General features: G+C 44.4%; 1 long non-coding RNA gene across 1 annotated transcript; it reads left to right on the top strand.

The window, feature by feature from the left end:
* The first annotated feature begins 2,852 nt into the window (after window positions 1–2,852).
* On the top strand, window positions 2,853–9,429 carry LOC129051856 (uncharacterized). The gene is made up of 3 exons (XR_008516365.1): window positions 2,853–3,051; window positions 9,050–9,158; window positions 9,357–9,429. It is a non-coding gene; the product is annotated as an uncharacterized LOC129051856 (long non-coding RNA).
* Window positions 9,430–10,251: the final 822 nt, after the last annotated feature.

Genomic DNA, 10,251 nt, shown 5'->3' with positions numbered 1-10,251 from the left:
TTTGAATCCTGACTCCATCATTTACCAGTATTGTAACCTTGAATTACATAATCTATATGAGCCTCAGTTTCTTTGCTTATATAGGACATAATAATGCCTCTTATTGGATTTTTGTGAGTATTAGAGACTATATAGCACACACATAATAGTCACTTGTGAGATAGCTTCTATTATTATTATTATTTGAGACAGGGTCTTGCTCTGTCACTTAGGCTGGAGTGCAGTGGTGCAATCATAGCTCACTGTAACCTCAAACTCCTGGGCTCAAGCAGTTCTGCCTCAGTCTCCCCAGTAGCTGGTTCTGCAGGCATGAACCACCATGCTGGGCAAATTTTTTTATTGTGGAGATTAAGTCTGGCTATGTTGCCCAGGCTGGTCTCAAACTCTTGGCCTCAAGCAATCCTCCTGCATTGCCCTCCCAAATTGCTGGGATTATAGGCACAAGCCACCATGCCTGGCCCAAGATAGCTTCTATCATTGTGGCAAAATTTGTGTGAGATGTAGGATCTACCACACTTTCCTTTTCACGTTTATATTACTCCATATTTTCTTTTAAATCTTGTAAATCTCCCAAATCTTGAAATTTTGGTTGTGTAAGAGATGCTTCCCTATTTTTTCTTCATTCATTTGAAGACATCACTGTCATTTAGACCTCTAGTAATATCTATATGGAATATAATTTTTTTTCTTTTGTTGAGATGGCATCTTGCTCTGTCAACCAGGCTGGAGTGCAGTGGCAGGATCTGGGCTCACTGCAACCTCTGCCTTCCAGGTTCAAGTGATTCTCCTGCCTGAGCCTCCCACGTAGGTGGGATTACAGGGGCCCACGACCATGCCCGGCTAATTTTTGTATTTTTAGTAGAGATGGGGTTTCTTCATGTTAGCCAGGCTGAACTCCTGACCTAAGGTGATCTGCCTGCCTCGGCCTCCCAAAGTGCTGGAATTACAGGCATGAGTTATCACATCTAGCCTGTATCATTTGGAACCAATGTATTATTTGGAACCAATCCAAATAAAAGACAACACACACCTATGTGTGGGTGCGGTGGCTCATGCCTGTAATCCCAACACATTGAGAGGGTGAGGCAAGCAGATCACTTGAGGTCAGGAGTTCAAGACCAGCTTGGGCAACATGGCAAAATCCTGTCTCTACAAAACTTACAATCCTGTCTCTACAAAACTTACAAAAATTAGTCAGGCATGGTGATGTGTGCCTGTAGTTCCAGCTGCTCCAGAGGCTGGGGTGGTAGGAGCACTTGAGCCCAGGATGTTGAGGCTACAGTGAGCCAATATCATGTCACTGCACTCCAGCTTGGGCAATAGAGTGAGACCCTGTCTCAAAAAAAAAAAAAAAAAAAAAAAAAAAAGGGCCCAGCTGTAATCCCAGCACTTTGGGAGGCTAAGGCAGGTGGGTCACCTGAGGTCAAGATGAGCCTGGCCAACATGGGGAAACCCCATCTCGACTCAAAATACAAAATTTAGCCAGGCGTGGTGGTGCGTGTCTATAATCCCAGCTCCTCAGGAGGCGGCGGCAGGAGAATTGCTTGAACCTGGGAGACGGAGGTTGCAGTGAGCTGAGATCATGCCACTGCACTCTAGCCTGGGCAACAGAGCAAGAGTCTGTCTCTAAATAAATAAATAAATAAATAATGTGATTCAAAGTAAAAGTTTAGGACGTGTGCAGTGGCTCATGCCTGTAACCCCAGCACTTTGGGAGGCCGAGGCAGGTGGATCACTTGAGATCAGGAGTTCGAGACCAGCCTGGCCAACATGGTGAAACCCCGTCTCTACTAAAAATACAAAAAAATTAGTTGGGCGTGGTGGCACGTGCCTGTAGTCCAAGCTACTCAGGAGGCTGAGGCAGGAGAATCGCTTGAACCCGGGAGGCAGAGGTTGCAGTGAGCCAAGATCGTGCCACTGCACTCCAGCCTAGGCAACAGAGTGAAACCCCGTCTCAAAAAAAAAAAAAAACCAAAGTAAAAGTTTAGAATATTCAGTAAGGATCCAGTTGCAGTGGCTCACACCTCTAAGCAGGAGGATTGCTTGAGGTCGAGAGTTTGAGACCAGCCTGGGTAACATAGTGAGACCCCATCTCTACAAAAAAACAAACAAAAAAATTAGCCTGGTGTGGTGGTGTGCTCCTGTAGTCACAGCTACTTGGGAGGCTGAGGTGGGAGGATCACTTGAACCCGGGAGGTCGAAGCTGCAGTGAGCCATGATCACGCCATTGCATTCCAATCACTGCACTGCAGCCTAGGTGAAAAAACAGGCCCCGTCTTAAAAAAAAAAAAAAAAAAAGGCCAGGCACGGTGGTTCACACCTGTAATCCCAGAACTTTGGGAGGCCGAGGCAGGCAGATCATGAGGTCAAGAGATCGAGACCATCTTGGCCAGCATGGAGAAACCCTGTCTCTACTAAAAATACAAAAAAAAAAAAAAAAAAAAAATTAGCTGGGCGTGGTGGCACTCACCTGTCGTCCCAGCTACTCAGGAGGCTGAGGCAGGAGAATCACTTGAACCTGGGAGGCGGAGGTTGCAGTGAGCCAAGATCATGCCATTGCACTCCAGCCTGGGCAACAGAGAGAGACTCTATCTCAAAAACAAAACAAAACAAAACAAAACAAAAAAAGAAAGAAAGAAGGAAGGAAGGCAGGGAGGAAGGAAGGAAAGAAACAAAGGGAAATTCAAAAAGGAATTTTGGTCTCTGATTTTTAAGTGTAAAGCTGAAATAATTCAACAAAATTTATTTTTATTTTTGTTACAAATTCTTTCATACTTAGTTACATCATTGTGGTTTACAGCCTCTGTTGTTTTCCTTTTCCTTTACAGGTACACCAGGCAAGTTCTCCTAATGCCTGGCCCTCAGGGAAGCTTATAGAGTGAGGCAATTTGGAAAACCGTGTTTTGGAACTGAGTTGCTCCTCAACAGCTCCCCATGGAAGAAGGATTCCTAGTACTGTACATCACTGGCACACAACTTGGTCTGGAGTGAGGACTGTGGCTTCCTTCTTGAGGCACTCTGACCCAGGAGATTCATAGACTGGAGCACCAGGTGATCACCCAGGCACTTTGTCCTCCCATGTAATACCTGGGCTAGTCTCCTCTGAGTGTTATAAAGACAGACCCAAGAGGCTGCCCAATGTGTTTGCTTTCATTTTGTTTTTATATTCTTTCAACTTTTAGGCTGACCTTATCTCCCTGATTTTCCTAGTCTAGGGAAGAATATGTGACATATACTGTTACAGGCGAGTTTCTAGCACACCGTGTTAGTGAAATGTGCTTCTTCCTTTTTTTTTTTTTTTTTTGAGACGGAGTCCTGCTTTGTCACCCAGGCTGGAGTGCAATGGCCTGATCTCAGCTCACTGCAAACTCCGCCTCCGATGTTCAAGCTATTCTCCTGCCTCAGCCTCCTGAGTAGCTGGGACTACAGGTGCACTCCACCATGCCTAGCTAATTTTTTAGTAGAGATGGGGTTTCACCATGTTGGCCAGGATGATCCACCCGCCTCAGCCTCCCAAAGTGCTGGGATTACAGGGGTGAGCCACTACACCCAGCCTGCTTCTTCCTTTTTTTATTTTTTAATTTTTTTTGGAGATGAGTCTCACTCTGTTGTTGCCCAGGCTGGAGTGCAGTGGCGCGATCTCAGTTCACTGCAACGTCTGCCTCCTGGGCTCAAGTGATCCTCCTGCCTCAGCCTCCTGAGTAGTTGGGACTACAGGCACATGCCACCATGCCTGGCTAATTTTTCTATTTTTGATACAGATGGGTTTTTTCACCATGTTGCCCAGGCTGGTCTCGAACTCCTGGACTCAAGTGATCCACTCACCTCGGCTTCCCAAAGTGCTGGGATTACAGGTGTGAGCCACCATGCTGGACCTTGCTTTTTCCTTTTAAAATAATTTTTCAATATACTTTTATAAATTTGAACTCTTGCCAACAACTTTCTATTACTGTGTACCCAGCACTACCCATATGAATGCCTAAGCAGTATAGAAACTTAAGAATTTGTTTTCTTCTCTTTTCTAAATTATTAGGAATCTAATGCTGTCAACTGGTAAATGTTTAGAGTTTAAGGTAAACATCACATAGTTAACAAATACTTTTACAAATGCTATAACAGACAGTTGGGTTTGGGGCCAGGCATGGTGGCTCACACTTCCAATCCCAGCACTTTGGGAGGCTCAGGAGGGCGGGTCGCTTGAGCCCAGGAGTTCGAGGCCAGCCAGAGCAACATGGCAAAAACCTGTCTCCACCAAAAATACAAAAATTAGCCGGGCGTGGTGGTGTACACCTGTAGTCCCAGCTACTAGGAGGCTGAAGTGGGAGGATCACTTGAGTCCAGGAGTTTGAGGCCAGCCAGGGCAACATGGCAAAAACCCATCTCCACCAAAAATACAAAAGTTAGCCAGGTGTGGTGGTGTACACTTGTAGTCCCAGCTGCTAGGAGGCTGAGGTGGGAGGGTTGCTGAGCCCAGGAAGTAAGCCTTCAGTGAGCTGAGATCACGCCACTGCACTCCAGCCTAGGTGACAGAGTGAGACCCCATGTCAATTAAAAAAAAAAAAAAAGAAATAAAAAGAAAATTGAATTTGGAGATGCCATTTTTTAAAAACTTTTTTTTTTTTTTTTAGACAGAGTCCCACGCTATCGCCCAGGCTGGAGGGCAGTGGCGCAATCTCGGCTCACTGCAACTCCCACCTCCTGAGTGCAAGTGATTCTCCTGCCTCAGCCTCCCAAGTAGCTCGGACTACAGGCTCATGACACCACGCCTGGCTAATTTTTATATTTTTGGTAGAGATGGGTTTTTGCCGTGTTGGCGAGGCTGGTCTTGAACTCCTGACCTCACGTGATCCTCCCACCTTGGCCTCCCAAAGTGCTGGGATTACGGGCATGAGCCACCACGCCTGGCCTAAAATCTTTTTTTTTTTTTAAATAGAGAATTCTGTTGAACACACATTTTCAAACTTGAAAAATAAAACAAGGGGTCTACACAGTCAATGCAGCTTTGAATATTTAAAATTTCTTCAGGTAACTGTTCTGCTTTGTGCTGCTGCTAGGTGAGGCACTCAAAAAGGCTGAACTGAAGGAACGAACTACCTGAAAGGGACAGCCACACTTTCATGGAGTGAGGAAGTGCTGGTTGCCGGTCTGGGACTTCCCAGGTCACTAATTTTGAAACCCACCAAACACTGATCTAAAGATCAAATTCTAGTCTTTCAGTGGCAAGGATTGAAAGATTGGAAGACTTTATTCTGTTTCCTCATTGGAAGACTTTACTCTGTTTCCTCACCTAGCACCGGGATTCTGTTGGGGAGTTCCAATGAAATGGACTCTAAATGGGGCTTGCTCTTTCCTTTCTCATCTGTCCAATTAAGGAAATTATTTGATTTGGCGCATCTTAGCCATTCATTTTGGTGGACAGATGTTTCTCTTGTTACAAAGACCAAGGGCCATTCTAAACCCAGAGTCAGCTGAATCGGTAGAACAAATATCTTATGATTCCATATAGCTGCCTTAGGAGCACTGGATTTCAAACCATGCAGGAATCCTTGGCATGAGCAGTTATGTACAGGAGCCTGAGTTTGAGAGCATACGGTGTGGTATAAATTGTACATTGTGTACATTTTTGTGCTATTTAGTCCAAGTATAATCACCCAGTGTGAGAGCCTAAGTGACCCAGAGACCAAAAAAAAAAAAAAAAGGAAAAAGTCCCAGCGCAGTGGCTCATGCCTGTAATCCCAGAACTTCGGGAGGCCAAGGCAGGCGGATCACAAGGTCAGGAGTTCGAGAGCAGCCTGGCCAATATGGTGAAACCCCATCTCTACTAAAAATACAAAAATTAGCCGGGCATGGTGGAGGTTGCAGTGAGCCGAGATTGTGCCACTGCACTCCAGCCTGGGCAACGGAGCAAAACTCCCTCTCAAAAAAAAAAAAAGGAAAACAAAAAAGAGAAGAGCGAGAAGGAAAGGGAAGAGCAGAAGAGAAGGATAAGTTACTTTAATTATCTTATCCTCTACAAGAAAAAAATGACTAATGTGTGAACCTGAGTATCAGAGTAGTAATAATGTTGATATTAATACCTTTGATAATTATACCAGTGACCTCAAAGTACAAAAAAAACTCATTATTTTCCTTGTACTCACCAAAATCTCTTTAAGGTCCCATAAAATAGGAGTTGCCAGGTCTTCAGTTTTTCCTTGTTTTTCTTCTCTTTGCTCATGGGCTTTCTTGGAAAATGAGGGTCTTGTTTTGTTTTGTTTTGTTTTCAGACTGAGTCTTGCTGTGTCACCCTGGCTGGAGTGCAGTGGTGTGATCTTGCCTCACTGCAACCTCCTCCTCCCGGGTTCAAACGATTCTCATGCCTCAGCCTCCCAAGTAGCTGGGATTACAGGCGCCTGCCACCAAGCCCAGCTAATTTTTGTATTTTTAGTAGAGACGGGGGTTTACCATGTTGGCCAGGCTAGTCTTGAACTCCTGACATCAAGTGATCAGCCCGCCTCAGCCTCCCAAAGTGCTGGGATTACAGGTGTGAGCCACTGGGACTGGCCTGTTTTTTTTTTTAAAGATGACATCTCCATGTGTTGCCCAGGCTGGAGTGTGGTAGCTATTCACAGGCACAATTATAGCAAACTGTAGCCTTAGATTCCAGGCCCCAGGAAATATTCCCACCTCAGCCTCCCGAGTAGCCACTGTACCTGACAAAATGAGGGATCTTGATCTGAGTGCTAGGAACTTATAAACAAATATTGAATCCAACAGGCTTGTACTATTTTGGAGGTATGTTTTTCCTTTTAAGTAGATATCAGCTTATAATGTACTTTATAGGAGGTACAACGGTAGTGTATACTCAATGTTGTATATCATAGTAAAGTAATTATAAGAGGATCTCCCATTTATAGTAAACTGAATGAAAGGATTGACATCCCAAACCAAAAAGTGGAAAATGGCAAATTGGTTTCAAAATATCACAGTGAAGAGATGGCTATTCTACTGGAGGGGACCCTCTGCTCTGATGCTTCTAAGCAGACATAGTCCTTATAACTGGATTTGTGAGTCTATTTGAAATCCTGGTTATTACAGTTTATAAATGGATACAGCCATTTGGAAACTTGACTTCGAATGAAAGTCTAGACATTTGTCTCAAAAGTAGAGCTAGCTCTCACACTACATGCTCCTTGCTTTGAATACTGAGTAGGGCATAAGCCTTTAACTTTCCTTTCGTCATCTCCTACTCCCACTCACTTCCAAGAAGAACACCTCTGTAGAGTTTTCATCTGTCTTTGTAGTACTCCGTTCCTGTAAATTCCTTCTCCATGTTTTTGCTATTTCATTTAGTTTGGAAAATGGCGGTGTGGAATATGTTTGGTATAACCTTAATCCTGGCCAGCATCTCTGATCCCTTAAAAAAAAAGTATATATATATATATACACAGAGAGAGAGAGAGAGAGAGAGAGTGTATGTGTGTTTTCTAGGGTTAAAAATACAGAAGTAAAAACCTTAAACAAAATAGAAAACAAACCTCCCTTATTATCCAGGTCCCCTGCATATTTTTAGTTGTTTAGAAAATGTTTCTCCTGGGTCGGGCACGGTGGCTCATGCCTCTAATCCCAGCACTTTGGGAGGCCAAGGCGGGTGGATTAACTGAGGTCGGGAGTTCGAGACCAGCCTGACCAACGTGGAGAAACCCCGTCTCTACTAAAAATACAAAAATTAGCCTGGTGGGGTGGTGCATGCCTGTAATCCCAGCTACTTGGGAGGCTGAGGCAGGAGAATCGCTTGAATCTGGGAAGTGGAGGTTGTTGTGAGCCAAGATTGGGCCATTGCACTCCAGCCTGGGCAACAAGAGTGAAACTCCATTTCAAAAAAAGAAAAAAAGAAAAGAAAATGTTTCTCCTGTTGTTCCTGTTAAATATTTCTCATATTTTGGCATCACACACAAAAATATGATGCCAGAGGTTTGTGTGTATGTGTATGCATGTGTGTGGTGGAGGTGAGGGGGAGACTTGGTCCTATAGCACGGTGTGCAATGGTGAAGAACCTACTAAATTAATTAATCTTCACATTAGCAGATCACTGAGAATATGAATCACTCACAGGCAGTCAAAAGGTGATGTCAGTGAACGGTTATGGCACAGCACGACTGCTCCTGTTTGACACTGCATTTAGTCCTAGCACTACTGCTATTGCAGGGCTCTCCTATGAATTTTATTGTGGAATTTCAGAAATTTCTACTGCCAGTTGGGTGCAGTGGCTCATGTCTGTAATCCCAGCACTTTGGGAGGCCGAGGTGGGAGGATCATTTGAGCCCAGGAATTCAGACCAGATCTGAATTCGCCAGGAATTCAGATGGCGAACCCCGTCTCTACGAAAAAATTTTTAAAAATTAGCTGGGTGTGGTGGCGCATGCCTGTAGTCCCAGCTATTAGGGAGGCTGAAGCAGGAAAACCACCTGAGTCTGGGGAGGTCAAGGCTGCAGTAAACCATGGTCACACCACTGAACTCCAGCCTGGGCAACAGAGTGAGACCCTGTCTCAAAAAATAAATAAAATAAAGTAAAATAAAATTCTACTGCCAAGTAGTAGCTAAATGTAATTTCCCCCCACCCCCCCGCCACCCAAGACAGAGTCTTGCACTGGGGTGCAGTGGCACTATCTCAGCTCACTGCAACCTCTGCCTCCTGCGTTCAAGCAATTCTCCCGCCTCAGCCTCCCAAGCAGCTGGGATTATAGGCACCTGCCACCACACCCAGCTAATTTTTCCATTTTTAGTAGACAGGGCTTCACCATGTTGACTGAGCTGGTCTCAAACTCCTGACCTCAGGTGATCCGCCTGCCTCGGCCTCCCAAAGCACTGAGATTACAGGTGCAAGCCACAGTGCCCAGCGCTAAATGTAATTTCTATAGCATTAATAAGTATTCCAGGAGGTAGTTAAATCAAGGAACAAGATACTTAATGAAGTTTTAAAATACGGCTTTGGAATGGTTATTATTAGCTATAGTCATACCGTTAATTTCTAGTTGAAAGAATAACAGGCTCACAAAAATTTCTAAGCCTTAGGAGAAGACCGATTTTGGTGGAAATTGGGTCAGAAGAGCATGTGCAACTCAAGGATCGCTGAGGATGAACAAGTGCATAGTGTAAAGTTGCTTCATCATGAAAGGTGAGTATTTAGGGTAGAGACTGTGGTCTTGGTCTACATTACTTGGTTAAGCTTATAAAATGGTTTCTGTTGACCCTCTCTACAATCAGTGACAAATTGTACTAATAATGATGGACTCCTAAAAACCCTCAGCAGCCAATCAGGTTGCAACCTCCTTCACCTTGAAGCTTTTTCCTAGAGAATATTTTCTTTCTGAAGGTTGTGTGGTACCTCCACTCTCCTATGATTCCACCTTGGAAACACTGGCTACTACTTCATAAAGAACTGGAAGGTAGGTGTGGTGGAGTCACCTAGAATCCCTCTTTTCTAAACACTTTGGACTTCCAACTTTATCTGGGCTAAAGGGGCAAACACATTAGCCACAAACTCGGGTTTTTGTTCGACAGAGTATCCATATTTTATTTATTTATTTATTTATTTACTTATTTATTTATTTATTTATTTACTTATTTATTTATTTATTTAATTTTTTGAGACGGAGTCTCGCTCTGTCACCCAGGCTTGAGTGCAGCAGCGCGATCTCGGCTCACTGCAAGCTCTGCCTCCCAGGTTCACACCATTCTCCTGCCTCAGCCTCCTGAGTAGCTGGGACTACAGGTGGCCGCCACCATGCCTGGCTAATTAGAGTATCCATATTTTTAAGTAGCTGTGAGTGATTAGGAGAAAAATACTTCAGTGAGCTCTTGGGCTTTGTTCTGAAGTCGAAAGGGACTAGTAAAAATGTGTAATCTCCATCCTGGTTTTGGTGTTTGGGGCAAAAATAGTGCCTAGTGTTGCACAGCACTGTGTGCTCTTGAGTGTAGTTTGCAGATGAGTTATATTAATGAATACACATTGTGGCAGAGGTGTGTGTGTGTTTCCGTGCTTTTTTTTTTTTTGGAGACGGAGTCTCATTCTGTTGCCCAGGCTGGAGTGCAGTGGCACAAACTCGGCTCACTGCAACCTCCGCCTCCTGAGTTCAAGGGATTTTCTCCTGCCTCAGCCTCCTGAGTAGCCGGGATTACAGGTTCCTGCCACCACGCACAGCTAATTTTTGTGCTTTTAGTAGAGATGGTGTTTCACTATGTTGGCCAGACTGGTCTTGAACTCCTGA

Source organism: Pongo abelii, chromosome 1 (genome assembly GCF_028885655.2).
Source record: "Pongo abelii isolate AG06213 chromosome 1, NHGRI_mPonAbe1-v2.0_pri, whole genome shotgun sequence".
Classification (NCBI taxonomy): Eukaryota; Metazoa; Chordata; class Mammalia; order Primates; family Hominidae; genus Pongo; species Pongo abelii.
This window is presented reverse-complemented; position numbering and strand designations above follow the sequence as displayed.